This window comes from Peromyscus leucopus, unplaced genomic scaffold (genome assembly GCF_004664715.2).
Source record: "Peromyscus leucopus breed LL Stock unplaced genomic scaffold, UCI_PerLeu_2.1 scaffold_313, whole genome shotgun sequence".
NCBI lineage: Eukaryota > Metazoa > Chordata > Mammalia > Rodentia > Cricetidae > Peromyscus > Peromyscus leucopus.
The window spans coordinates 1-25289 of record NW_023505193.1 but is presented as its reverse complement, the minus strand read 5'-3'; the positions used below and the strand labels follow the sequence as shown (position 1 = coordinate 25289).

The 25289-nt window shown below is 36.4% G+C and overlaps 1 pseudogene; it reads left to right on the top strand.

The window, feature by feature from the left end:
• Positions 1-5115: 5115 nt before the first annotated feature.
• Positions 5116-16869, top strand: LOC114696150 (annotated as a pseudogene).
• Positions 16870-25289: the final 8420 nt, after the last annotated feature.

Genomic DNA, 25289 nt, shown 5'->3' with positions numbered 1-25289 from the left:
ATCACCACTCTTGGGCATATACCCAAGAAATCATACCACAAGGGCACTTGCTCAGCTATGTTCATATCAGCATTGTTTGTAATAGCCAGAACCTGGAAACAACCTAGATGCCCTTCAACTGAAGAATGGATAAATAAAATGTGGTACATATACACAATAGAGTACTACTCAGCAGAGAAAAACAAAGAGGAGAATACTAGATGTAAAACAAAGGATGACTAGACTGCTACTCACAACTCCAGGGATGCTACCTAAATAACAGAACCCTAAGAAAGACTGGGATTGCACAATGACAAAAAATGGATGAAATCTACATGAGCAAACTGGACATGAGGCAGAGGTAATGAAGGGCAAGTGTCGAGGCAAAGAGAGCTTATAGAATTGGGAGATCCCAGGTGCCTCAAGAACAGAGAGGGAGAACAAGGAATAAGAGACCATGATAAATGAAGACCCCATGGGAATAGGAAGAAGCCAGGTACTAAAGAGGTCCACAAAATCCATAAAGATACCTCCACAATAGACTACTGGCAATGGTCTACAGAAAGCCCTACCTGACCTACTTTGGTGATAGGATGGCCAAACACCCTTACTGTCATGCTCGAATCTTATCCAATCTTATCCAGTGACTGAGGGAAGCAGATGCAAAGATCCATGGCCAAGCCCCAGATGGAACTCCAGGAGTCCGTTGGCAAGAAGAGAGAGGATTGTATGAGCGAGAATTGCTGAGACCAAGCTTGGAAAAAACACAGGGACAAATAGCCAAACTAATGGAGACACAGGAACTATGAACCAATAGCTGAGGAGCCCCCAACTGGATCAGGCTCTCTGGATAAGTGAGACAGTTGATTAGCTTGAACTGTTTGGGAGGCACCCAGGCAGTGGGACTGGGACCTGTCCTTAGTGTGAGCTGGCTGTTTGGAACCTGGGTCTTACGCAGGGACACTTAGCTCAGCCTGAGAGGAGGGGACTGGACCTGCCTGGACTGATTCTACCAGGGTGAGCTGAATCCCCAGAGGTGTCTTAGCCCTGGAGAAGATGGGAATAGGGGGTGTGCTGGGAGGAAATCAGGGGGAGGTGACAGGAGGAGGGAGGACAGGGGAATTAGTGGCTGATATGTAAACTTAAATTAAGTTGTAAAATAAAATAAAAAAGAAAATTTTTTTTAAAAAAAGATGTGTTTAACAATTTTAACTGACATACTTTCCCTAAATAATTGTATCATTGTATGCTACCATTGGAAAGTTACAGTGTGTCTACCTACTCTTCAAATTTTAATGTGTTGTTTGTTTGTTTGTTTGTTTTGCACTTTGGTTTTGTTATGTACCCCAGGTTGACCTTGAAATAAAAAAAAAAATCTCCTGAAAAAAAAGAGTATTGGAATTAACTCTTCTATGAAGATCTGGTAGAATTCTGCATTGAAGCCATCTGATACTGGGTGTTTTTGGTTGGGAGACTTTTAATGACCATTTCTATTTCCTTAGGGGTTATTGGTATATTTAAATAGTTTATTTTGTCTTGATTTTACTTAGGAATGTGCTACCTATTCAGAAAACTGTCCGTTTCTTTTAGATTTTCCAGTTTTGTGGAGTACATGTTTTTGAATTATGACCTGATGATTGTCTGTATTTCCTTTTAGTCAGTTGTTATCTCCCTTTTCATTTCTGATTTTGTTGATATAGATGCTCTCTCTCTGCCTTTTGGTTAGTCTGGATAAGGGCTTGTCTATCTTGTTGATTTTCTCAAACAACCAACTTTTTATTCATTGATTCTTTGTATTGTTCTCTTTGTTTCTATTTTACTGATTTCAGCTCTCACTTTGATTATTTCCAGGTGCCTATTCCTCTTGAGTGACTTTGCTTCTTCTTCTTCTAGAACTTTCAGTTGTGTTTTTAAGTCACTAATGTGAGATTGTTCCAACTTCTTTGTGTGGGCATTTAGTGCTATGAATTTCCCACTTAGCACTGCTTTCACAGTGTCTCATAAGTTTGGGTATGTAGTACATTCATTTTTGTTGATCTCTAGGAATTCTTTAACTTATTTTTTTATTTCTTCCTTGACCCATTGCTGAATAAGTTGGGCATTATTCAGTTTCCATGAGATTGAAGGCTTTCTGTAAATTTTGTTGTTGTTGAAATCTAACTTTAAACCATGGTGGTATGGTAGAATACAGGAGGCTATTCCAATTTTTGGTATCTGTTGATATTTGCTTTGTGACCCAGTATGTGGTAGAGAATTTTCCATGGGGTGCTGAGAAGAAAGTATATTCTTTTGTTAGGATAGAACATCTGTAGATATCAAGGAAGATCATTTAATGCATAACATCAGTTTAGTCCCTTATTTCTCTGTTAAGTTTTGATCTGGCAGATCTGGCCAGTGGACATATTGGGTCTCTTACTATTAATGTGTGGGTTTGATGTGTGATTTAAGCTTTAGTAATGTATCTTTTACATAAGTGGGTGCCCTTGTATTTGGAGCATAAATGTTCAGAACTGAAACTTCATCATGGTGGTCTTTCCTGTGATGAGTATATAATGTCCTTCTCAATGTCTTTTGATTGATTTTAGTTAGATGTCTATTTTGTTGGATATTAGGTCATATACCCATATCAATCATACCACAAGGACACATGCTCAATTAAATTCATAGAAGCACTATTCATAATAGCGAGAACCTGTAAGCAACCTAGATGCCCCTCAACTGAAGAATGGGTAAAGAATATGTGGTACATATGCACAATGGTGTACTACTCAGCAGAGAAAAACAATGACATCATGAGGTTTGCAGGAAGTAGAGGGAACTAGAAAAAAATTATCCTGAGTGAGGTAACCCAGACTCAGAAAGACAAACATGGTATGTACTCACTCGTGAGTGGATACTAGATGGAAAGTAAAGGATAACCAGACTGCAACCTATACCTCCAGAGAGACTAGCTGGGTGTTTCAAGATCTCTCACCTTTTTTATAGTGTATGGTGGAGGATCTCACTATTGTACCCATCTGCTGTAGGAGGAACTTTGCTGATGACAAGGGAAGAGACACTAGTTTTTATGTATAGGCGATTATCATTAGGAGTCATCTTATCACTAACTTTCTTTTCATAATTCTGTATGACTTAATTTAATCCCATGTCTCTGTGTTATCTAGACTCAGGGTCTTGAGCATATGAACAGTGTAGAGTAAGTTTTATCTTGTGGTGTGTGCCTTAGTCACATCAGTTATCTGTTCATTACTAGCTTTTTGTCACCATTGCCCCAGCATATCTTTCAGGTTAGTACAATATTGTGTGTATAAGGTTTGTAGCTGGAAAAGTGTTTACATTTCTCTTTTGTGAGCTTACAGAGTAGTTCCTATAACAAATACACTGGAACAGGGTAGAAAAGACTCTATGTAGGAGGTAGCTTGATGTCCCCATCTTCAATGAGTTCTGTAGGTGCCCTCTTAAGCAATGGAACCTTGCTGTCAGTGTGTGGAGAGCAATCTTTACTCTTAGCAACATCCTGGGTTTATTCTCTGGATCCCTGTGGGTCACTTTTGGCCAAAACCTCAATCACATGTAACCCAATCTGGGTACTTCATTTGGTGAAAAAGATAAGCATTTGGGACCCTGTATACCATAATATTGGCAACTTTATTAAAATACATTTATGTACATATATATTTGAGGAAGTTTAAACTGAAATAGGGATCTATACTACCCTTCGAATGGCCTTAAATTTCAGATATTTTCTCCATATTCTTTCCCATAACCTCCTCTCCCCTTCTTTTCCCCACTGGATCCTCCCATTCTAGCCCTCCACCCTTAGCCATCCCTAACTGTCTATTCAATATTACTTTCCTAATGAGATCAACTATTCCCCCAGTCCCTCATCCTATACCTACTCTCTGTTCCATCAATTGTAGCTTTGTTATCAATGACTTCACAGCTAATATAGATATATAAATAGACAATATATGCAATATTTATCTCTCTGATTCTAGAATACCTCACTTGTATGATTTTGTTCTCATTCTACCTATTTTCCTTGCAAATTTCCTGATATCACTATTTTATCAGCTGAATAATACTCCATTGTAGAAATGTTCCACATTTTCTTTATCTATTCTTATGTTTAGGAGAATCTATGTTGGTTTTTAAATTCTCACTATTATTAAGGGAGTAACAAAGAACATAAATGAGCAAATGTCTTAGCAGTAGAATAAACATCCTTTGGATATTCGGTTTAGCATGGTTTGGCTAGATCTTGAGGTGGATTCATTGCTGTCTTCTAGACAAACGGCCACACTGATTTTCATAGTGACTCTGTGGTTTTGTACTATCTGCAACGTACAAGTGTTCTTACTTCACATTCCTGCCAGCTCTACTTCCCCTTGTGTTGTGGATCTTTGCCATTTTGACAGTTGTAAGATGAACACTCAGTGTAGACTGGATTTGTAATGATATGACTGCTAATGAAGGTGAACTTTTCTTTGTTTCTCAGCCATTTGAGTTTCCTCTTTCCCATTCTGAAGGCTACTGCACTGTCTGAATGGCATTGTCCTTTGCCACGCACAAGCTTCTCAGATAGACAGACAAAAGCATTCAAGCAGGCAAAGAACATTCTCATACAACAGACAGTAAAGATACTACTTTCTATCATGAACATTACTGCTCATATTTCCTGTATGTCTGTAATAAGCTCTGTCTACAAAGACTTATTTTTGACACAAAATTCATTTGAGATGTCTGATGTGACCCAAGTCAACTACTACAAATGGTAATCAGAGCTTGTTAGGAATTTGCCCAGGAGGAATTGTTTTTTGCGAACTTCATGTCCAATGACAAGTATGTAATTATAAGGGATATTGAGGGGAATGAAATTAGTATCCCTTAATTGTCACCTGGATTTAGAATTTCAGATGCAGAGCCCTAGGCCAGAGATTAATTATGAAATCTCCAGAGGCAAATAGCACACTGAAAAACAAAGTACTGAGATTCCTAAAAATTTTGAATTCCTTAGCAATGACTTTAATAATAAAAAGAGACACATGGATGGGTTCATGCATAATTGATACATGACTTTCCCCGACACTTCATGCTGCACTTTGCTCAGGCTCTCTTCTCAGCTACATTACAAAGATGTTGTCTTTGATCTTTGTCTTCCTGGTCCTGAAGCCTCCCTTACTTCTCTGCAGTTTGACTGACCCTGTGTGCTTTTTCAGAATGAAAAGACAAAAAAACCCAGAAGGAGAAAAGAAAAAGACTGTTTCTTTTCCATTTATACAGAGCATAGAAAGATGAAAAATGAATATTTCAGTGGAAATCTAGATAAGCAGTAAGTACTCTTTCATTTTTAAATCCTTGTTTATCATGGTATATGATGCATTCTAGCACTGCTGAGTGGTAGAACATTATTCTATATGTCTTCTTTCTGCCTTTTATTCCTACCTCTAGGACATTACCCAAATATATTTCATATTTACAGAAGGTTATTGTAATATTTATGATGGTTTAGGGGTTAGCTTGCTTATTTTTTTCAAGTCACAAATTTCAGTCTGGAAACTGAATGAATGATCCATGATATCAACTTTGCTTCTAGAGACCATCCTTAAATATGACAATTCCCAACTGCTGTCATGTGATGTCCCTAACAAACATAGTACTAAGCACTGCTTTTAGTTTATTTCATAGAGGTTACAATAAAGTGGTCTTTCTTTCATCTGCTAGTACTTTTTGCTCACCAGCATAATGCCCAATTCCCACAGAGAAGGCCTTGGTTTATCTGCCCGGACTTTTAATTAGACATAACAAAAGGTACTGAGATTTTTGTTCAAATAATCTATCTGTCATAATTTCACAGCTGTTGTTTCTTTGATTCCACAGCTGAAATCAGGTGTAGAAAACAACAGTGTGAAATTGAACAGTGTCTGTTCACTATGAGAATTTTATGCCATCCTTACCTTTACATTCAGTTTCATGTGCACAGTTACTTTTTTGTGGAATAAACAATGTCAGAACTTTTTTTCAAAGTTCTAGATTAGCAACACATGAAGCATCGAATTAAAATACCTCAGTAGACAATTTATCCATTTTTTAGAATAGAGGCTGCCTCTGCAAGCAATGAGTTCCTGTTTCCCTTTTACAGTGTTAGAATAAATGTACCACAGTGTTGCCTGTGGTACCTGCTAACAGTTGAGAGAGGAGTAATAAGGCTACAAATTCATCCAAGTTACCCCAGGCTGAAGTCAATTTATTGACTTAAAAATGTCTCATTTTTACTGTATGCTTTCATTTTATTACATTTATTATACTTTTAAATCTCTTTCTCCTCTTTCCCTAATTATATAAAATAAATTTTTTATTGTGAGATGAGTGTACTACACAATCTTAGATTTATATGTTTGACCACAATTTTCATATCCCTGTACAACTGAGGTTACTTGTTGAGATTTCAGCTGAGAAAATTGTTACAATGTCTCTTAGAGTTTGATAGGGAAAATGTCAAAAATAATATTCTAAATTTGTGTAAGAACACATTTCTAAGTGTGGCACTGTATATGTGTGAGAATCATCACAGTGAAGTTTTTCAGTTTTAGACAAAGGTTTTGTTCAGTTTTTAATACCATATCTCAGTAGGACATTCAAAATATAGGTGAAAGTTTATGACTGTATTATATAAGCAAAATCTCAGAAGAATTGAAAAAGCTGCACTAGAAGTGAAACAATATCCTATGTGTTGAATACTCATCTGTTTATTAAAAATATCACTAGGTTTGAAGGAGAGTGTGAAAAAAGGGCAAGTAATCATATAATAGCTATAAATGTAATATTCATGGTAATATGTAATATGGAGATGACACAGACCTCCAAATGATCAGATATAAATGAGGAAGAATGAAGGGTATTTGATTAAAGTTTGAAACAAAAAATACTCACCAATATATATGCTTATGATTATCTACACATTTTAGGCAAGCCGTGCCCTGAGAGTCAAGGAAGGAGGTTTTAACTCATTCATTTTCAAATTTAACCAGCTAATCAGTCAATGTTCCTCAGTGATGTGATCTCCTATTTTAAGATTATGAGGAGTTTTATATCTAAAATTCTGGCACTTGAAATCACAGGATCTTTCTATATCTATACTTATATATTTACATGACACAAGATGATAGAGGTCCAGAAATGCTTTTATTTCTCCTAACTTATGAGTATTAAAGAAAACGGCATGGCAAATGTTTCCTACCTAGACCCCTTTCTTTGCATTTTTTACCAATACAAATAATCGATTAGTATAGAAACTGTCTCATGGAGCATAAATGCCTCATTTGAAAAAAAGCACAGTCCTGATTAGTTCCTGAATTTTCTTCATATACATGTATGTTCATTACAGACTGGGATTTTTCTATCTAAATTCCTATTAAGCCTTTTATATTACATAGCAAAGATGTTTCAAATTAGTATATGTTTCTCTTTCTGTTTGTGACTAAACAGCAGTTTTTTGCTTTATGGCCATTCGATATTATTTTCTGAGCAATGTTTGGATGATTCTAGCATAATTAAAAACCTGATACCACAATTGATAAGGCAAATGAAGTTGTAGAGAAACATACTGAAATTTCAAAAACAAAATTTCAGTTATTCCAACTCCTCTCTTGACATACATAATCAGAATTTCTCTGTAGCTGAGAAAAGGATTCTTCTTGTGGCATTCATTATTCTGCATAAGTTGGAATTTGGTTGACAGATGAAAGAAAAGTTACCATTTTATATGTATTTACTCTCTACATTTCCAAAATGTTGTAGATTAAATGTAAGGGATACACAAATGCTTGTACTGTATATTGTTTATCATGTCAGAATTGTCTATTTATAGTGCAATAAACAGGAAATTAAGTAAATTGATATGTGTACCCTCCATTGGAATTGAGTACCCAATTTTGTCTATAATTTTCTACTATTTGTCCAAACCATGTTGAAAATATTCTAGTCAATACATGTTTCCCATATGGATGTATAGTGATGAGAGGGAACCAAAGTAATCAATCTCTATTTGATCAAGTCTATTCTCCAAACTGTGAGCCTACCTGAACAATGTAGGAAGGATTCACTTATTTTTTTATATAACTACACCAGCTTGTATTGTCTATTTAAATTTTAATTACTCATTTGAAAGATTTCATAGAGTGCATTATATATAATATTTACATAGTACCAAAAACTTCCCCAGATCCATGCCTCTTTCCCAATCACCCTACTTTGTTTCATCTTTTTATTTTGTCAAGCCAATTTGTTACGTCCACATGCTCTTGAATATATGCCCTTCCACTGGACAATGTTAAGCCACCAAAATGCTGTATTTAAAAAAAGTGTAAACTGCTCTCCATCTTTCAGTATCTATCAATTGTCAATATTAGTCTAGTTTGTTGAGAAAACTTTTCTCCATTCTAAATATATGATTTACATAGAATGATAAGAGGCTTGTGACTAAATGAAGCCTTCTAATTTGAAAGTTTATTAATGTCACTTTACTTTCACAGATGGAAGCAGAAGATAATGTGTTGTATCCCAGAGACAAACTTCACCCGATAAACTCTAGGTTTTCTACAGATTAAAAACAATAACCATGACTGATAAGTATAGGCTTCCCAAGGACATGAAAAAATGTAGCATCATTAATGATGCATAAATTAACAATGATAATCTTTGAAATATAAAGCAGTAAACTATTGAAGATTTTATATAGAAAAACTTCCAACACTAAAGGGAAAAGTGCAAATCTAAAACGACTAATTTGTTTGTTTTGGTAGTTTGTTTCTGTTTCTGTTAACTTACATTTTGGTCTGCTTATTTAAAAGAATGAATGTTAACACAGAGAAATGATTGCATCTATCATCACAGCCAAGTTCATATATTTATAAACATTCACTAGGAATTGTGATAATATATTCTTCAGCTCTCATCTTTTTATTCCCTCATTCCTGCCTATTCCTAAATCTACATTCTATCACATACAGCTCCATTGGGGCATTTTTATATGAATGAGATAAAACTATTTTTTGCTCATTTATGCTATTCTTATCTAATATAATATTTTCCCAGGACCATGTACATTATCACACATAAAACTTATATCCCTGCATTTTTATTGAAAAACTTATTCTTCACACATTATATTGATTACAGTTTTCACTCCCCCACACCTCTGAGATCCTGTGCACTTTCCCTCCAATCTGAACTAACACCATTTCTTCCTCTTGATGGGAAAAAAGACTCTTCTAAATGATAGTTAGAAAATAAGATAAAACAAAAACAAACAAATCAGAATAGGACAAACATAATCAACCAAACAGAAGAAAATAAAAAATTAAAAAATACATATAGATAATAAGACACACACATTCTTATGCATAGGAATCCCACAAAACCACAAATGCAATAATGCAAATTCGGACCCAGGCTTAAAAATAACTTTTAAAGCCTTGAAAAAATATTATTATATAATTAAACCTTCAAACACGATTGACTTTAATTTTTTTGGCCATCTACTGCCGAGCATCATGCTGCCCTAAATGGTGGTCGATGTCCCCAGTGAAACTCTGTTGGCAAGAACTAAATTTTTGTTTGCAGTAGATACTGATGGGAAATATCTCCTGAGTTTAGGATAGGAACTTTTATCCACTTCTCCACTGAGCCAAATGAACTGCATGTGGCACAGATGTGTGCAGGTCCTGTGTATACTGCCTCAACCTCTCTGAGTTCATATATGCATTAGTCCTGTGCACAGATGTTCCTTATTTCTTTTATTCTCTCCATTCACTCTGGATCTTACAAATCTTTCCACATCTTCTGTCATGAGTTCCTTGAGCCCTGTGTGGAATGTTGTTGCATTTGTTGGAGACACCACATTTAAAAATGGTGCAAGGTTTCTCACTGTCTGCACATTGATCAGCTGTGGGTCTCTGTATTTGTCTACATATACTGGAGGAAGAAACTTTACTGATGATGTCTAAGCAAGAACAGATCTATTAATTAAAGCAGAATGATATTAAGAGACATTTTATGGCTTTGTTCCTTTATTAGAGCAGTAGTCTTTGGTTTTCCCCTAGGTCCCAGGCCTATCTATTGTCATGTTCTTGGCCAGCAATGTGGTATCAAACATGTATTCAATCTCTTGGAATGGACCTAAACCATATCATTTATTATTTGGTTACTCCCACCAGCTTCGTGCCACTGTTTCACTAGCACATCTTGCAGGCAGTCACCACTGTAGATGTTTAGGTTTGTGTTTACCTTGCTTGTTTTTCAGAGAACTTTGAGTACTATGAGCAGTAGTTAGCAGGCATAAATTTTCTAGTAGCAAGAGCTTAATTTCTTCATCCTCACTATGCTGTGTAGGTTTCATCTTCAGCCAGAGGGCCTTATCATCCATTTATAGAGAGGATTGTAGCTGGAGTTTCTCCAGACTTTCCTCACAGCCCTACAGACCCCACAGTCACTTATAAAATAATCACTCAGTATCTTATATTAATTAAAACTGCTCAGCCATGAGCTCAGCCTACCACTGACTAGCTTCTTACATTTAAACACAGCCAATCTCTGTTGATCTAAATGTTGTCATGTTTTCTGTGGCTTTACCTGTGTGCCATTTACATGCTGTTTCATTGATGGTGACTTTCATCTGCTGACTCAGCACATTCAGTAGGATAGTATCTCCATGATATTGGCTGTGGGTAGGTCTGTGGGGCATTTTCTTAATTAGTGATTGATGGGGGAAGGCCCAGTCCATTATGCATGGTGCCATCCCTAGACTTGTGGTCCTGGATTTATAAGAAAGCAGGCTAAACAAAACCATGAAAAGAAATCCAGTAAGCACCACTCTTCCGAGGCCTTTTCAACACCTCCTTTCTCCAGGTTCTTGCTCTGTTTATGTTCCTGTCCTGATTTCTTCTATCATGAACAGAGATATGGAAGTGTGTGGCAAATATACTCTTTCCCCCTTAACTTGCTTTTGGGGTGTGATTCATTGCAGCATTAGAAGCCCAAACTAAGACAATTCAGATATCTGGATCTTGAAGTAGATCTATACCAAGCTTCCAAAGGAACTACTGCACTGATCTTCATAGTGGAAGTTTACAATCCTATAAGCAATGCATGAGTCTTCCCATTAGAGTACATTCTTGTACCATAAGCTATCATTTTTTATTGATGTTGTCCATGCTGAATGTAATTGGATAAAATTTCAAAGTACATTTGATTATAATACTCTGATGACTAAGGATCTTTTTCCCATTTTCCAGCCTGCCACTATGCCCCAATGATGGTGTTCTTACCATACAAAAGCTTTTCAGTTTCATGAGATCTCATTTACTTCCTGTTGTTTTGGTACGTTCCCTTTCAGTGTTCTATTCAGAAAAAGAAACCTTTACCAAAACCATGAGTTCAAGATTATACCCCAGTTTTCTCTTTTAAGAGATCAGCGTATCTAGTCTTACAGTGTTGTTCAGCCAGAGTTGGGTTTTGTGTGATTGACAGATATGGATAAATATGTGTTCCTTTCCATGTATCTATTCAGTTTAGACGGCACCAGTTGTTAAAGATGTTTAGCTTTTCCACTGTGGATTTCTGGCTTCATTACCAAAAGTGGATGTACATAGGTATGTGGACTTAGTCTGAGGCTCCAATTCCTTTCTATTTATCAACATGTCTGCTTTTGTGACAAGTTCATTCTGTTTATATTACTACAGCCATGTAGTATATTGTGATACCATAGTGATATTACCAGTATTATTTCATTATTTAGAATTGTTTCAGCTATCCTGGGTATTTCTATATTCCATATAAAAGATTAAAGGCTCCTTTCAAGTTCAAAATATCTAAATTGTATATTATGGTCTAGTCTATGTCATATGACATATTAACAATTCATAGAAAAGTAATTACAATGAACGAATGGGAGAATTCAATTTTAACAACGAATATCCATCTCCAGTAAAGAATGGCAAGGGCCTAGACAATGTGGCATAACTTGGGGTCTTTCTGAGAAAGAGTTAATTAAAATAAAAGAATAAGACACTGCCAAAAAAAACTGATTCAAACATGAGCATTAAAATTTTATGGGATATGTAAATGGTTCAATCATTCCATAGCAGCTTCACAACCACAAGTTATGTCTAGTGATATAAAATATTTATTAGTTACAAAGCAATACAAAAATATGGATGAGGCTAACACTGCTGGGAGTCCAGCTCTAGAATTGCTCTAGAATGCCTTCAAAGTAGTGGGTTTTTTCTTATTTAAGGGTCTTTAGGAATAAGTTTCTATCTAAGGGAATCACACTCACATACAGGATGTGATGGCCATGCTTTTTACTTCTCTGCAGCTTCAGCTTTCTCTCAAGTTCCAATTTCTCTGCTCCCATTGTCCTACACAGCCACATACACATTAACAGGAGGCTTTTTGCAATAAAAAGAAAAGTTACAAAAGCTGCATCTAAATGTCATAGCACACTCCTTGAGTAGATGATGAGCAGCAGAGCCATCCAAGGCAACGCATAGGTGGGCATGGTGGCATTGAAAGTTTCCTAAACCTAAAAATATATTTTTCCTATCCTGCTTGTAAGCAGAGATCAAAAGGAAGGGAACTTGTACCCCCTATATTCAAGATTGTGAGCCCAGACCAACTCTTCTGTAGCCCTGGCTAATTGCGAAATTTTTTCCACATAAATCTGTTTCTCTCTGGACTTGGTTATTTGATTATTTGTTATTGGGACCTAAATAATGAACAGTTAGTTAACTGTTCCTTGAGTTTTATATCATAGATTGAGGTTGGAAGTTTGTACAGACTGTTAATTGCAAAAGAATTTAGTAGGGATTGGGACTGGTCTGTTATCAGCCAAGTCTGGCTAGAGAAACTGCATAGTAATTTAAGTTGCTTTGTAACTAATAACCTTAGTTAGACATGTCTAACTCTGTCCTTGTCCATATCTGTAAAGTTTTGACTTATGATATATTTATAGAGACATTCAGTCTAGATTGCATTTGTTCTGAGGCCCAAATCAACCAATAGTATATGGATTGTCTTAGAACTGAGAAGAAATTGCTGTTTTGTTTATGCCAGTCTGACTAGTGATTTAAAAAAAATCACTGCCTATGTGTCTTACATTCCTCATGGAAAAATAGATGTAGTTATTAAGCATATCCTGGTATATCTTACATATATTAAAATTACGCAGTTTAATGAGAAGTCTTCTTCCTCACCATCCTCAGGTATATGTGCCCAAAAGATTGAGATGTAATCATGAGATTACATGTACACATCAGATGAAATTACACATTACAGTTCAGATATTAGGAAGATACCATAGCTGTTCATACACATGTGAAATTACAAAGAGATGCAACCATGTCCAAGTCTGTGGCCCCATGAATCTTACCTGTAAGAGTTCCTCCATCAGAGAATTATTTATCTGGGTTGACACCTCACTATCCATTGCCATCTGCTCTATATTCTTGGGCCCCAAGTAAAGTCATTGCTACCAGCAGCTGTCAGCATAAAGCAATACCTAAAAGACACATAAGCAACACACTTAAATAAGATGTTATTGTTGAATAGGCGTAAAACCTATAAAACTATATCAAAAGTGTTACATCCAATCAAAAGACCTTAAATGAAAGAGAGAAGCAGAAGTAAATCTATTACACACGACATATTAGGACAAATCTCAACCACACCAATTTGAAAACAGGGTCAGTTCTGTATTACAAAGCAAAGAAATAGGTTGAAAGGCATCAGTACAGCATGAGGGTCCATATGAAGAGAAGGGAGCTCATTCCTCACTGGAAGCAGTATAATAATAGCCAACCTTATATCACTAAACATTGAACATCATCAAATACAATATGAAAGCAAGAAAGTATGTGAAAGGAAAGATGGAGGATAAGAAGCATTATGCTATTTTAATTACCTGTGAATCCCTCCGGCTTTTCAAAGCATTTGACACAGGCAGATTTGGTTACCTAGTCTTCATACCCTCAGCAAAATCATTGCTTTGTCCAGTTCTGCCTCTGTATAAAAGTATAGCATTATAGATAGCAAATAATACAAATGCATTTAACAAATATGTTAAATGTTAGAAGTATACAATGAAGCATGAGAAGATTCAACATTAACCAGTACAAACTTTTCTAGTGTCTGAAGGGCATGCATATATTTACAAAGTTTGCAGATAATAGGATGGAACTGTAAGAAACATCAAAGTTAAAAGGCAATCTCATTGGTATGAAATCCACTGCCCCCAAAGAAATCCTTTGTGAATCTTAATATTCTCCCACGGGACTCACATTCTCATACATCAAATAAATAGGACTTGTGTCATTATAGCAATGGGTCCAAAAAATAAGAATTCAGTGCTATTCTCCCATTGAGTGTAATACAAAATTGTCATGTTTGGAACCTAATCTCTCTCATGAATAGTGTGCTCTGTTTTCAGGTTGACACCTAAGAACATCCACCTGATTTTCTCTCTTTATTTTTCCATGGAAGAAATCAATAGGAATCCTCATATTTTACCAAACATTTCTCTGCTAGTTGACATCAAATGTAATCTGTTGGCTGACAAGAGGAATTCTGGTTATACTGCAAAAACAGTGAAAATTTTCCTAACTACTACTGTAAAAATCAGAAAAAATATTTAATAGTATTTACAGGACCCATGTGGGAAGTTTCTGCAACACTTGGACCACTCTTGTACATATCCAGAACTCCAGAGGTAAGTAAGAATGGGATAATTTAATGAAATACTGTCTCCTCCTTAAAGTAGATTCTGAAAAGATTAACAGGTAGAGACTTGGTTTTTATCTATTCTGTTCCATCAAGAATAAATGCTCAGATACTTTCTGAAGCAAACATAACAACGTTATCAAAAATAAGAAAGAAAGGCACAGAAGTGTGAAACATTTTACCAGAAAAGATAGTTCACTTGTAGTTTTGGAACAACCACAAGAAATTGGATATGATCTTAATAATGAAGTGAAGATTCACACTTTCTAACACCTAGTATTTTTTTACTACACTTAGGTCTTAAACCAATCATTAGTCCTTCTATGTTACTCATACTCATTCTATGTCCTCCAGCTCTACTATGGTGATTTTCAACCTCTCCTGAATGCCCATGAACAATTTCCTCATCTCTACCAGATGTCTCCCAAGGACACATCTCTGCCACTAGACATGGTGTCCCTCTGGTTCACTTTGGATGGAATGGTGGGGGTGATCATTTCAAATGAAGACCATGGAATTCAATTTCTTTCTGAATTGAGAGAAGAGATGCAAAGGAACATGGTCTGGTTTAGCATTGTGAGTTTTTATTACAGATGATAATATTTCATACTTTACAAAGGCTAACCAGTATAATGAGCAGATTATGAAATCATCAGCAAAAGTTGTGATAGTTTATGGAAACAAAGACTCTGCTCTACAAATACACTTTACAGCATGGAAAATTTTTAACATTAATAGAATCTGGTCAGTACATCACAATTTTGACAGGATCACTGTTATAGGACATTTCTTGCTTGACTCTCCCATGGTACTCTCTTTTTTCACATCATAATTCTGAGATGTCTGATTTTAAACAATTTATGCAGACAGTGCATCCTTCAAATTACAGTAATGAAATTTCATTTGTTAGACTATGGTGGATTTATTTTAAGTGTTCTTTGTCATCATCTAATTGTAAGAAACTGAAGAATTGTTCTGCTTCAAATTTATTGAAGTGTTATTTAGACATCAGTTTGGAATGTCCATGAGTGATTCAAGTTATAACTTATACAATGCTGTGTATGCTGTAGCCCACTCACTCCATGAGATGCTTCTGCGACAAACAGACACACGGTCAGAGAATCATGGGAAAGGCTGGAATTTGACTCCTGGCAGGTAATTAGTCATTCATTGAATGGCCTGTAAGTTATAGATATGACATTCTTAAAGGTATCCATAGTTTTCTAAATCCATGGAAACTACACGCCTTTCTCAAGGTGTGTGTGTATATATATATATATCTGGAATTTTTCACTGCATATGATGATTTATTATGTTAGCATCATCAATTATGATACAGCTATTACAGGCATACAATTTAGCATTTTACAATCTAAATGAAGAAATTTTGTTCAGAATATTGCAAGCACATACATGAATCTTATGTTTTTAAACATTTGGAAAGAACAATATTTTTCATGAAATTTTTAAATGACAAAAAGAAAATGACTTTTCTTTTATATGTTCAAAAAGTTGCTCAACATTTTAAAACAGAAGATTTCAGATGATAATAGTAAGTGCTCCCACTTTTTGATCTATTTAGGAAAGCAATTCCCAAGGTTATGATCAAAATAACAATGTTGCCAGGAAGAAATGTAGAATGTGTCTCTACTCTAAAAGCTATAATTTAGGTGGTGTGTTTTAGAGCATCAATACAGTGGATAAAATTTTAACTTTAAAGTGGTAGTGAAAATTTATGTCTATATATAATTTCTTTTATTTACTATTTGAGTACTTTTAATACAGTTGTATTTTTTAGAGGAGGCTAATGAAAATTGTGAGCATTATATATTGTATATTTTCTGTCCTAGTGTGTAGCATATTTGAAACTGAAATGACAAATGTGTTTTAGATGTTTCTTTACTGAAGAACATACAATTTTGTAAATCCTGCTGGAGACCTAGTGACCATAACCGGGAGCAAAACAGGGTGCAGAATATGACATTTTCTATGTCACAGATTTTAAACAGTCCTGTGGATTTAAAGTAAAAATAGGAAAGTTTTCTGGACATTCTCCAAATGATCCACAATTGTACATATCTGATGAAATGACAGAGTGGCCACCGATTTTAGACAGTAATTTGGTCTTAACTCAAATGATTTACATGGTAGCACAAAATAGCATGCTGCATCATTGGGTAACACATTTTAACAATTACTCATTTTGACTCACATCCACTCTTCTCTCTCTCTCTCTCTCTCTCTCTCTCTCTCTCTCATCTCTCTCTCTCTCTCTCTCTCTTCTCTCTCTCTCTCCCTCCCCTCTCCTCACGCTTTTCTCTTTCCCTCTCCTCTATTGTGTGTGTTCCACAATTTATAAAATCACCATAAATTCATAATACTTATCTTAAAAACAGTGGAATTTTACTTTATGAAACATGACTTTAATAGAACTTTTCAGTGGCTCCTCGTTGTGAATTACTGCAGCTTTTGGAACTTATATTAAATCATTGTATTTAAAATGTATCTGATTTTCTCAGACTCCACCTCCATATGCAGTAGGCCCTGCAGTCCTGGACACAGAAAATCCCTCAGTGAGGAAAGCTATCTGCTGTTTTGATTGTACCCCTGTGGCAGAAATGAAATTTCCAACATGACAAGTAAGGATATGATTTACCAAAAATAATCAACAGATTGTTATTTTCTCACATATTTATATAATTCTCAAAGAGTCCTTTGAAGAAAAACAAAGGATAAATTTTATTATGAAGTTGAATGCATAGATAACATTGCTATTTGTAAATACTACATTTCTCTGTTTTTTAATTACATTTTTATCTGATCAGTCTAAATACTATGAACAAAATACTTTCTCCTGGATATAACTTTAAAGTAATAATCATTACTACTGCAACTTATATCATCCTAATATTCAGAATTTTTAATAGTCGTATCTGGTTTTTAGTTTATTTAAGCCTTATATGCTAAGCATCCTCTTACTCCCAGTAACCCCAAGTTTCTATCAAGGAGTGAATGTTCAGGGTTGTTGTAGAAATGTTCATTTTTGTACTGTGAGCTATAGTAGATCAAGTCTATCATTGGTAGTTTGTATTTCAAGTCCTACTCTATTTCACAGCTTAGTTTATATTCAATCATTTTGAACTCTGTATTAAATATTTATTATAATGTCCACAACAAATAATTCAGAGAGTTTTTAAATAGGTAAGTAGTGGTATCTACATTGATGTACAGAAACTTTGAAAACTATATTTTCATAGTATACCAAGTTCTGAAGGATCGAATTACTTTAATGTTGTAGTGAGAAGAAATAGCTAAAAAAATTAACTAGCATTTTAGTTTAGAGCCTGAAATAGGTAAACATAGTTCTGAATGATTTGAACATGGGATTGTGAAGAAAACAGTAGAGGTTTTTAAAAATATACTAAAATTATAAGTGTATTTGATTATAACACACAATGACTAATGTTAGAATATAAACCACTTTAATAGGATAATGCACAAAAATTTGTATTGATTCAAATGAGACCATCACATATATATTAAATCAAAACTTAAACTTATTGACTTTTGTGCCAGTTGAGCAACAAAGACACCACACTCAATTTTATTAAATTTCCTTTGCTCCTACTTAAAAAAGCATGGGAGGAATGGAGGAAAGAGAAGCTGTGGTCAGGGTATATTATATCAGAAAAGAATATATTTTTGATAAAAAATAAATAAATATGACACATTCATAACTAATTTAAAATAATATTAAAAATTGAAGCATTTTTTATTATTTTTTTATTTTACAACACAATTCAGTTCCACATAATAGCCACAGATTCCCCTGTTCTCCCCCTCTCGCCCCCCCTCCCCCTCCCCCAGCCCACCCCCCATTCCCACCTCCTCCACTCACCAGTTTGCTTAACAAAATCAGAGAGGATTGAACAACTAAAATGGAATGTAAATTCTCTGATGGATAGACTCAATACTGGAATGGAATCATCATCATCATCATCATCACTTTTGAATTTGGGCTGTTGGGTCAATTCATTTAAAAGAAAAGTAAATATACTATGGTATAAATTACAAAGATACAAATGGAAGGAAGTTCTCAGACTTATCCAGAACTATGCTTTGCAATTATGTCCTTGCGTTATAGAATTTGATTTTTATGTTTTAACAGTAAAATACTGCAACCTTGGGAGCATTGAATTCTCAAATCTTATAGAAATTAGTAAAATTTGAGGATAATGTGCCCAAGCAAAGATCAAGCAGTGCAACATAAAAATATATGTGATATTTTGTCATGTAGAGAGTGTAGGGAATAATTTGTTCATGTGTCTATACTTTCCTAGGCATTATGAGTGCTGGCTTTTTTGTTGTTGTTTTCTTTTCTTTTTTTCTCTTTTTTTCATATAAATGAATGCTGCCTTTTCTTTTTTTCTTTTTTTCTTTTATAATTTAATATAATTTTAAGTATCAGCCACAGATTCACCTGTACTCCCTCAACCACTCCCTGCCACACACTGCCCCCAAACCACCCCCCATTCCCATCTCCTCCAGGGCAAGGACTCACCTTTGGATTCAGCTCAGCCAGGTAGATTCAATTGAGGCAGGTCCAGGCTCCTCCTCCCTTCACACAGGCTGAGCAAAGAGTCCCTGCATAGGCTCCAGGCTCCAAACAGCCATCTCATGCACTAAAGACCATCCTGGTTCCACAGCCTGGGGGCCTCCCAAACAGTTCAAGCTAATCCACTGTCTCACTTATCCAGAGGGTCTGATCCAGCTGGGGGATCCTCAGCTATTGGGTCATAGTTCATGTGTTTCCACTAGTTTGGCTATTTGTCCTTGTACTTTTTCCAATCATGGTCTCAAAAATTCTCGCTCATAAAATCCCTCCTCTTTCTCACTGAATGGACTTCCAGCAATTACACCTGGGGCCTGGCCATGGATCTCTGAATCCACTTCCATCATTCATTGGATGGAAGTTCTACCACAACAGTTAGGGTGTTTGGCCACTGGATCACCAGAGTAATTCAGTTTGGGCTTTCTCTTGACCATTTCCAGTAGCCTCTTGTGGAGGTATCTTTGTGGATTTCTGGGGACCTCTCTAGCACTTTGCTTCTTCCTATTCCCATGGGGTCTTCATTTATCATGGTCTTTCTTTCCTTGTCCTCCTCTCTTTTCTTGATTCACATGGGATCTCCCCCTTCCCTAAGCTCCCTTTCCTCAACCCTCGGCCTTCATTACCCGCCCCCTCCATGTCCAGTTTACTCATGTAGATCTCATCCATTTCTCTGTCATTGGGCAATCCCTGTGTCTTTCTTGGGGTCCTCTTTACTAGGTAGCCTCCCTGGAGTTCTGAGTAGCAGTCTAGTCATGCTTTGTTTACATCTAGTATCTACCTATGAGTGAGAACATACCATGTTTGTCTTTCTGAGTCTGGGTTACCTCACTCAGGATGATTTTTTCTAGATACATACATTTGCCTGCAAACCTCATGATGTCATTGGTTTTCTCTGCTGAGTAGTATTCCATTGTGTATATGTACCACATTTTATTTATCCATTCTTCAGTTGAAGGGCATCTAGGTTATTTTCAGGTTCTGGCTATTAAAAATAATGCTGCTATGAACATAGTTGAACATGTGTCTTGTGATATGATTGAGTATTCTTAGAAATATGCCCAAGAGTGGGATATCTGGTTCTAGGGGGAGATTGATTCTCAATTTTATAAGAAAGCACCATATTGATTTCCAAAGCTTGTATTCCCACCAACAGTGGAGGAGAGTTTCCCTAGCTCCACATCCTCTCTAGCATAAGCTGTCTTCAGTGTTTTTGATCTTAGTCATTCTGACAGATGTAAGGTGGTAGTTCAGAGTCATTTTGATTTGCATTTCCCTGATAATTAGGAATGGTGAGCAATTCCTCAAATGTCTTTCAGCCATTTGAACTTCCTCTATTGAGAATTCTCTGTTTAGCCATATAGCCCTTTTCTTAATTGGACTGTTGGGCATTTTGATGTCTAATTTCTTGAGTTCTTTATATATTCTGGATATCATCCCTCTGTCAGATGTGGGGTTGGTGGAGATCTTTTCCCATTCAGTAGGCTGTCGCTTTGCCCTGTTGACCATAACCTTTGCTCTACAAAAGCTTCTCAGTTTCAAGAGGTCCCATTGATTGATTGTTTGTCTCAGTGTCTGTGCTACTGGTGTTGTATTTAGGAAGTAATCTCCAGTGCCAATGTGTTCAAGACAAGTCCCTACTTTCTCTTCTATCAGGTTCAGAGTAACTGGATTTATGTTGAGGTCTTTGATCCACTTGGATTAAAGTTTTGTGCATGGTGACAGATATGGATCTATTTGCAGCCTTCTACACGTTGATATCCAGTTATGCCAGCACCATTTGTTGAAGAAGCTTTCTTTTTTCTATTGTACCCTTTTGGCTTCTTTGTCAAAAATTATATGTTCATAGGTGTGTGGATTAATGTCAGGGACTTCAATTCAATTCCATTGGTCTACATGTCAGTTTGTTAATCCTGTACCAAGCTTTTTTATTGCTGTAGCTCTATAGTAGAGCTTGAGGTCATGATGGCCCCAGAGGTTGTTTTATTGTACAGGATTCTTTTGGCTATCCTGGGTTTTTTGTTTTTCCATGTGAAGTTGAATATTGTTTCTATCGGAGGTTTGTGAATAATTGTGTTGGGATTTTGATGGGGATTGCATTGAATCTGTAGATTGCTTTGGTAAGATTGCCATTTTTACTATGTTAATCCTGCCTATCTATGAGGATGGGAGAGCTTTCCATTTTCTGACATCTTCTTCAATTTCTTTCTTCAAGGACTTAAAGCTCTTGTCATATAGGTCCTTCACTTGATTAATTAGAGTTACCCCAAGATATTTTATATTGTTTGTGGCAATTCTAAAAGGTGATGTATCTCTGATTTCCTTCTCAGCGTGGTTGTCAATTGTATATAGGAGGGTTACTGGTTTTTTTGAGTTTATCCTGCTACATTGCTGAAGGTGTTTATAAGCTATATGAGTTTCTTAGTTGATTTTTGGGGATCACTCATGTATACTATCATATCATCTACAAATAGGTAAAGCTTGATTTCTTCCTTTCCAATTTGTATCCCCTTGATCTCCTTATGTGGTCTTATTGCTCTGGCTAGAACTTCAAGTACTATATTGAATAAGTATGGGGAGAGCAGACAGCCTTGCCTTGTTCCTGATTTTAGTGGAATTGCTTTGAGTTTCTCTCAAATCAACCACATACTTGGCCACAGAGCAAATCTCAACAGATACAAAACAATTGGAATAAACTCCTGTGTTATATCAGACCACCATGGTTTAAAGTTAGATTCAGCAACTACAAAACTAAAGAAAGCCTACAATCTCATGGAAACTGAATAATGCTCAGTTGAATCACCAATGGTTTAAAGATGAAAGAAAGAAAGAAATTAAAGACTTCCTAAAGAGCAATGAAAATGAATGTACCACATACCCAAACTTATGGAACACTCTGAGAGCTGTGCTAAGAGCAAAATTCATAGCACTAAATGCCCATATAAAGAATTTGGAGAAAGCCAGGCGGTGGTGGCGCACACCTTTAATCCCAGCAGTCGGGAGGCAGAGCCAGGCGGATCTCTGTGAGTTTCGAGGCCAGCCTGGGCTACCAAGTGAGTTCCAGGAAAGGCGCAAAGCTACACAGAGAAACCCTGTCTCAAAAAAACCAAAAAAAAAAAAAGAATTTGGAGAAATCTCACACTAGTGATTTAATAGCACACCTCAAAGCTCTAGAACAAGAAGAAGCAAAGTCACCCAGGAAGAATAGAAGCCAGGAAATAATCAAATTGAGAACATTTTTTTCTTATTTTTCAGATTATGAAACAGTTACATCATTTCTGCTTTTTTAAACACTCTTTTTATTTTTTCCTTTTATTTTATTTTACAATACCATTCAGTTCTATATATCAGCCATGGATTCCCTTGTTCTCCCCACTCCTTCCCTCCTCCACTTCCCCTCAGCACACGCCCCATTCCCACCCCCTCCAGATCAAGGTCTCCCCCAAGGACTGGGATTGACCTGATAGACTCAGTCCAGGCAGGTCCATCCCTGTCCTCCCAGCCAAGCCAAGTGACCCTGCATAAGCCCCAGGGTTCAAACAGCCAACTCATGCAATGAACACAGGACCTGGTACCACTGCCTTGATGCCTTCCAAAGAGATCAAGCCAATCAAATGTCTCACCTATTCAGAGGGCCTGATCCAGTTGGGGGCCTCTCAGCCTTTGGTTCATAGTTCATGTGTTTCCATTCATTTGGATATTTGTCCCTGTGCTTTATCCAACCTTGGTTTCAACAATTCTCGTTCATATGCTCAATCATACCACAAGAGCACGTGCTCAGCTATGTTCATATCAGCATTGTTTGTAATAGCCAGAACCTGGAAACACCCTAGATGCCCTTCAACTGAAGAATGGATAAATAAATTGTGGTACATATACACAATGGAATACTACTCAGCAGAGAAAATCAATGGCATCATGAGGTTTGCAGGCAAATGGATGGATCTAGAAAAAATCATCCTGAGTGAGGTAACCCAGACTCAAAAAAACAAATATGGTATGTACTCACTCATAGGAGGATACTAGATGTGGAACAAGGATGACTGTACTGCTACTCACATCCCCAGGGAGGCTACCTGGAAAACAGGACCCCAAGAAAGACACAGGGCTTGCCAAAGGACAGAGAAGCAGATAAAATCTACATGAACAACCTGAACATGAGTAGGAGTAATGAAGGGTGAGGGTCGAGGGAAAGAGAGACTGTGGGAGTGCGAGATCCCAGCTGGATCAAGAACAAAGAGGGAGAACAAGGAATAGGAGACCATGGTAGATGAAGACCACATGAGAAAAGGAAGAAACAAAGTGCTAAAGAGGCCCACAGAAGTCCACAAAGATACCCCCACAATAGATTGCTGGCAATGGTCGAGAGACAGCCGGGACTGACCAACTCTGGTGATGGAATGGCCAAACATCCTAATAGTCATGCCAGAAACCCCATCCAACGACTGAGGGATCTGTATGCAGAGATCCACAGGTAGACCCCAGGTGTAGCTCTGGCAGTCTAATTAGGGAGAAAGAGAAGGGTCTATATGAACAAGAATTGTTGAAACCAAGGTTGGATAAAGCACAGTTACATCATTTCGTCTTTCCCCACCATTTCTCCAAATCCTCCCACATATCCCTTTTTGTTCTTTTTTTCAAATTTATTGCCACTTTTCTCATTAACTGTTGGCATGTACATACATTTTATGTATATACATAAATACTTCTAAATACAAACTGTTCAGTCTTTACAGTATTATTTGTATGTTTTTAAGATCAGCCATTTTGTTATCCAATGATAATCAGTTGCTGTGCCATACTTTGGGAAAGACAATTTCTCATATAATCAACAGACCTTAGGTGTCTGTTGTTCTCTGTGTAGAGTTGGGGTCTGATTGTGTATCCCCAATTCACTTTACCAAGTCTATTTTTTGTCCTTGTTTAACTAATGTTTAAACAGTCATGATAGTGAGACTTTGTGGCTGTAGCTTGTGATATTTCTCTGAGACAACTACTCACATCAAGTGATCCCATAGCTATTACAATATTTTCATCCCGCTTTTCTGCAACATTTCCAGAGATACAGCTGAGGGAATATTATTATAAATGTGTTCATTAGACTGAGCTCCACAACTCTAAATTTTCACTGGTTGTGATTTTTCTGTAGCGGTCTCTGTCTCAAAGACAAGTTTCTTTGACAAGGAGAGACTCTTTTACTAATATGCATTAGCAAATATTTTGAACATTGTTAGCAATTGTACTGGATTGATAATGTGGTGGAATGGGTTCCTTCCATGATATGGAGTGGATAAGGCTTCTATGTTAAAGGAGACACATTAGAACATTTTTGTGTGGGACCTAATTGCTGCTGATACACAGATCATAATATGCAAGGAAGTAGCTCATTCTCAGTTATTATTTGGCATAGTTCTCAAAACTATGAGTAACTGCTGTGTTTCCATTAATTACCCAATCCAAAGTAGGTTTCTGTAGCTACCTTAACATCATGTGGAAGTACATCATTGTTTTTGAAAAATACTAACAAGCTTTGGGGTAAATGAGATAAATATAAACAAAACCTTTTCATTATGATGAAAGGCATAGGAAGTAAGAATTAAATACTGTTCATCAAACATATTTAATTTTCATATACCACAAAAGGTAAATAAAAATTGGATATGACTTCCTAAAACATTACTGTAGCTCTCATGTATCATAAACACTAGGGAAAAATTAAATCTGAAAATGCTACCTTTCCTACTAGACATGAATCATTGTGTGAAGTGTCCAGATGACCAGTATGCCAACACAAAACGAACTCACTGCCTCAAAAAGGTTGTCACATTTCTGGCTTTTGAGGATCCCCTGGGAATATCTCTGGCTGGCTTGGCTCTGTGTTTCTCTTCTCTTACAGCTGTTGTACTCACTATCTTTTTGAAGCATC